Source organism: Lathyrus oleraceus, chromosome 1 (genome assembly GCF_024323335.1).
Source record: "Lathyrus oleraceus cultivar Zhongwan6 chromosome 1, CAAS_Psat_ZW6_1.0, whole genome shotgun sequence".
Taxonomy (NCBI): Eukaryota; Viridiplantae; Streptophyta; class Magnoliopsida; order Fabales; family Fabaceae; genus Lathyrus; species Lathyrus oleraceus.
In genome coordinates this window covers 449417807-449424026 of record NC_066579.1, presented here as the reverse complement: position 1 = coordinate 449424026, position 6220 = coordinate 449417807, and the positions used below count along the sequence as shown (strand labels likewise).

At 36.4% G+C, this 6220-nt stretch overlaps 1 non-coding gene across 1 annotated transcript; it reads left to right on the top strand.

The window, feature by feature from the left end:
* Positions 1-1985: 1985 nt before the first annotated feature.
* LOC127116276 (small nucleolar RNA R71) lies at positions 1986-2092 on the top strand. The gene has a single exon (XR_007801235.1). It is a non-coding gene; the product is annotated as a small nucleolar RNA R71 (small nucleolar RNA).
* Positions 2093-6220: the final 4128 nt, after the last annotated feature.

Below are 6220 nucleotides of genomic sequence, written 5' to 3'. Positions count from 1 at the left end.
TATATCCTAAGGCTGAGGGATATCTTCGTAAAACGTCTAAAAGTTGGTTCGTTTCCTCTAGGCTCAAGGTAGCACTGACTATAACTGGACAGTTCATCTTTTTATCGAGGAACTCATATCTCAGGTTCTTAGGCAGTTCCTTAAGTTCTAAGGTTGGTTTCTTAGGGCATGGCATAGGATCTAGAGTAAGGGATAAACATTCGTAAAGGTTATCATCGATGTAGGGTTTCTTAAAGTCATCATATTCCCTTATGAGAGTTGATGGTAACTTAATTGTTTTTATAATTTCTTTTTGTTCTAATTCTCTAACACATTTATCAATGATATCTAAGGCATAACATGAATCTCCCATCACAGGTGCCATAAGAAATTTTGAAAGTATAAATTCTATTTTCTCGTCACCTACCTCAAATGTCAACTTTCCTTTCTTGACATCTATTATGGCTCCTGCAGTCGATAAGAATGGTCTACCTAGAAGGATTGGTATATCATTGTCCTCTTTGATGTCCATGACAACAAAATCAGTAGGGATAAATAACTGACCTATCCTAATAGGAACATCTTCTAAAATGCCTATCGGATACTTAACAGATCTATCGGCTAACTGAAGTGACATCTTAGTGGGCTGTAGTTCTCCTAAGTTTAACCTCTCACAAATTGCTAAAGGCATTAGGCTCACACTAGCTCCTAAGTCTAGAAAAGCTTTTTCGATGACATGATTACCCAAAAGGCAAGGAATGGAGAAATTTCCAGGATCTTTATCTTTCTTTGCTAATTTATCCTTGGAAATATCATTACATTCCAAAGGCTTCAGATCGTCAAGTCTACGTTTGTTGGTAAGGATGTCTTTGAGAAACTTTGCATAAGAAGGTATTTTGGTGATGACTTCTGTGAAAGGGATTTCTACATGAAGTTTTTCTATAACTTTAATAAATTTTTGATACTGTTTATTAATCTGGGTTTGTTTGAGTCTTTGCGGATATGGTATAGGTGGTTTATATGGCGGGGGTGGTACGTAAGTTTTATCTTTAGGTTCTTCTCCTTTTTCTCGACCTTCCTGGTTTTCAGATTCCTCTGATTCCTTTACTTCGTCCGTGGGTTTGGTACATTCCTTAGAAGTTTCGGGTTCACTCAATCTAGGGTTTGGTGGCTCATCATAAGCGTTCCCACTTCGTAGGGTAATGGCATTGGCTTGTCCTCTCGGATTTTGTTGAGGTTGTCCAGGAAATTGTCCTCCAGGAGTAGTCTGAGGGGCTTGGTTTAAAGCTACCTGAGAGATCTGGGTTTCAAGCATCTTAGTATGAGTAACTATTTGGTCAACCTTGATTCCTAACTGAGTAATCAATTCGTTAACATGAATGTTTTGGTTCATGAACTCCTTGTTTTGTTGGGTTTGAGCGGTGATAAAATTTTCCATAATTTTCTCAAGGCTCGGCTTTGGTGGTACAGGTTGCATAGGTTGATTTGATCTAGGGGCTTGATAACTAGGTCTCGGAGGTGCATTATTTTGGATTGGGTTATTGTTTTTATAGGAGAAGTTCGGATGATTCCTCCATCCAGGGTTATAGGTATTCGAGTATGGGTTCCCTTGGGTGTAGTTCACTTGCTCATAGTGGGTTTCGTTTAATAAACTGCATTTTGCGGATTGGTGTCCTTTGGTTCCACATATCTCACAATCCGACGAAACTGCAGCTACAGTATTCAGGTTTATGCACATATGCTCGACTTTAAGGGCTAACGCGTCCATTTTAGCTTGCATCATGTCTATAGAGCTTAGTTCATGCACTCCTCCTTGGGCTTCCTTCTTCTCAACTGTCGCTCGTTCGACTCCCCATGATTGATGGTTTTGAGCCATATCTTCGATGAGGGCACTAGCTTCAGGGTAAGGTTTGTTCATCAGAGCACCGCCTGCGGCAGCGTCGATGGTCATCTTTGTGTTGTAATGAAGTCCATTATAGAAGGTTTGAATGATTAACCAATTTTCTAAGCCATGATGTAGGCATGCTCGTAACAACTCTTTATATCTCTCCCAAGCTTCGAACAACGATTCTCCTTGGTTTTGGGTAAATCTAGTTATATGGTTTCGAAGAACGACGGTTTTACTCGGGGGGAAATATCTATCAAGAAAAACTCTTCTAAGGTTATCCCAAGTCGTAATGGAATTGAGTGGAAGGGAATCTAACCATGATAGGGCTTTATCTCTGAGGGAAAAAGGAAATAATCTTAAACGTATTGGCTCAGGAGAAGCTCCATTGGGTTTAAAAGTGTCTGCTAATTGAAAAAATATTTTTAAATGTTGGTTTGGGTTCTCAGTAGTGAGACCTGTGAATTGTCTCTGTTGCACTAGTTGCAACAAGGATGGTTTAAGTTCAAAATTATTAGCTGGGATGGTTGGGTTTACTATACTAGAACTAGGTTCTTCATTAGATGGTTGAGTGAAATCCTTAAGAGGTCTTTGGTTTTGATATTCGGCCATAGCTCTCTTAATTCTATGAAAGAATAAACGTGCGCGAGCGTAACGTTCAGGTTCCGCCAGAGGGTATACTAAGCTTAAACTTCCGGTGCTGCGAGTTCTTCGCATTGACCGGCGGGAAATAGCCTAAGTCTAAATGATATAACAACAGGGAAATGAAATTTGACGAAATTGGTCCCCGGAAACGGCGCCAAAAACTTGATGCGGTGTTTCGCAAGTATACGAACGCGTCAGAGTAATATAAAAGATTATCGAATCCACAGAGACCAAGTGTCAATCTATCGTTATCTGTCGTTATGGTGTTTATCAAAGACAATCAAAATAAGTGTTTTTGGAGTGTGCAATGAAAATTAAATTGTTGAATAAAGATTAATTAATAAAGACAGGGTCGAATGTAATTCACGTAATCAATTAATAATCCAAGTACTTGCTAATAGAATTACTTATGGGCAATGTTTCCTACTTTGAAAAGAACTAATTTAACAGGAACTGTCGCTTTCGCGTATTCAGAACCGAGTTGTACTCCCTAATCAAACCCTCATATTCTCACTTATAAAAAGACGCGCATTGCGTTAGAGTAGTAAACCTATTTTTAAGAAATATAGTATCTTGACTAAGTTGAAAAGTATTATAACCTGGATTTCTTAACCAAAAGAGGTTCTTACGAACCAGACTCTAAACTTATAAACGCGTCCAAAAATAGTTTTAAAATCTCTTTTCTTCTTAATGTTAAAATCTCCTAATGAACTAAACAAAGCGCTTTCGCTGTTTTTAAAATAGTTAAAAACAATTAAGTTTAAAAAGACGTTGGACGACTTTCGATCTTAACCAACGGAATTGAAGTGCGGGGAAACTTAAGTTGAAAGTTAAAATAGCCCTTAAGTGCTTCTACGAACAATTGTACGGATTATCGGTTCAATTACGATCCTTACATTCTAACCTTATAGATTTAGTTAGACATGGTAAAGTAAAAGTGCATTAATTTAAATAAAAGTAGTGCGAGTGCGGAAAATAAATAATTTAAAGCGAGTGCGAGGAAATAAATAATTTAAAGCGAGTGCGGGAAAATAAATAAGATAAAGACAAGTAATAAAAACCTGCTCCAATCGGAGGGTTGAATAAATTGCAAAGCGGAAATGAAAATGGCGGCAGGATTAACTTCCTCCCAAAGTGCTCCAAACTCGATTACAGACTCTGTCACAGACTCGATTACACGATTGTGGTAACACTCCAATACGAAGCGATTACCACTTTATAATACTGAATATATGCCTAAGTGAAACAAAATTGCTTTGAGTTTGCCTCTGCTCTAAGTTTGGATGATTGTAAAAGTGATTTCGAGTTTCTATTTATAAGCAAGTAAAAAGATGAAAATGACAAGGATGCCCTTCAACTTGAAAATGGGAGGGAAAAACTTTCCTCTTGTGGCGCCCGCCACAAGGCCATAGCGTCCGCCACAAGCACAAAATGAGGCGCCTTAGTGGAAGTAGTGGGGAACATGGAAGTTGAGGGAAGTTGAGCTTGGACACGTCATGGTAGGGTTTATGGCGCCAACCATGGGGTAGGCCGCAAGTACAAAATGCTGAATTTTAGGGTTTTTTAGCTCTTTTTCACTCCTTTTCTCGATCGGGGCTCCGATTAAAGTAAAAACCTGAAAACAAAGGAAAACATAGCAATAACACAACAAAATGATAATAAAACAACTAGAATGCATGTGGAATCAGAGTCAAAAATATGGTAAATTTCAGTGTTATCAGAAAACCATAATCCACAAAAATGGATGATTGATTTTGACGATCACTTGATCAAGCTTTGATCCAATTTGGGTGTGATCTATCTTGTCTTCTTCTTTTTCATCCCCTTCTCTCTTTTCTATCTTGTAATCAATTGGATGGTTTGTGTCCAGCTTGATCATGATGTGTGGATTGGTGCTTGATGAACTTTCATCATTTCAAATCACCTCCTAATTAGTCATGGTTCATTTAAGGTACTTTTGATTGATACATAAGTTTGCTCTGAGTACCATGAAATATGGATTGATGTAATGGACCACTCTCATAGCCCTTGTGCTTGATCAGTTTTTTTTTCTGGCATAGCTTCAAGATAATGATTTACATATCATTTTCTAGCATGTATTAACACAATTATTATTATTGATCGGCCTCAGATAGTTGTGACTTTTACATAAGTCCAATTACGATTGCTTAACATAGCACTAAATTTTCTCCGAAAGCAAGTCATTTTCATAAGTGAGATTGTAAGTCTCCTATTCCTCATGGTATTGTGTGAAAAATATTGTCTCCTTTTCACTTATGAGAGCTAGCGACATACTTTGTTGATTTTATCCAAGTTTGAGCCCTTCTCATGGTGATATAAAGGTTCATATTTTCATACTTGTGGGTGAATAGTTGAGTGTTCTCCAAAAAATGACAAACCACCTTTCTCTTTTTGATCACTAACATCACTTACTAACATTTTATTGGATTTGACTTTACTTTAATGTCATTTATCTTATGTTCTTTATCCTTTTGTCATTTACTTTATGCTTTTATTTTAGCATCTCATATCATATTATTTATGTTTATGCTCTTTTTCCTTTGTCCATTTGGATTTATCTTTCTTTTAAAAACATTAATAAAGGGGAAAAAACTCTAAAAAAATGGTTCTCTTGATTCATGGGCGTATGGTTACTATCATTAGCATTGTTGTGGAGTTATGGACTTAGAACTAAGATTTTGACCCTTGCTTTGGGATTTTCTGACTTGAGACCTTGGGATTCATCTGGTACCTTTGAATTTGGACTCCTTTTGAAGACTTGGCTTGGTTACTCTGATTTCATCTTATGCATGGTTTACTCTTTGCTTATTTGACTTGCTTGAGGCATCCAAATAAGGGTATTCTTGATTGGCTTATGTCATAAAACTTACAATCTCTTGGTTATATCTTTCCTCCATAGCTTTTAATTTATGCTCTAGGATAGTCTCTTCTTCTCATCTCCTTCTTTAATTTTAAAAATCTCCTCTCTCTTTTCAAAAACTTTCTTATTTTTCAAACTTGAATCACTTTCTCAATAAAATCTTGACTTTTGTCAAGTGATTTTTAAAACCTTTTCTTAATAAATGCTAATACATCTTAAGCATGTTCAAACCAATTTTAAAAAGACTAAAAAATGCATAACTCATTTAAATCATTTTGTGCCCTTTGTGAACTTTTTCTTTTAAACTTTTCTCAAAGTTTAGACATGAGTCATTTCCATAGTTGAGATGTAATTCTCCTATCCCCATAGTATTGATGATAATTCTTTTCCACCCAAGAGAGCAAGTGGCATACTTGTTGATCTTTATCCAAGTTGGGGTCATTCTCTATGGTGATGCAAATTTCTCATACTTCTAGGTGACTAGTTGAGTATTCTCCTTAAAATGATAAAATGCCTTTCCATTAAAAATGAATCAAAATAAACATCTTCATTATTTTTACCATGAACTACTAGGTTTTGATCCTCCATTGCACTTTGTTGGTACGTAGGCATGAGACTCGGAAAGTCTTGGCAAACACAAAAATCATAAAAAAACATTTCTTTTCTCATCTCTCCAATCTTTTGCAAACAACATCATTTTAAAGTCAAAATGCACATATTTTCAAAGAGATTCCCATATAGTACTATAGATGTTTATGGTGCTAATACATTCCTTTTGCATAACTAACCCCCAGACCCTTATCTCTTTTTACTAGTTTTGTTTTAAAACT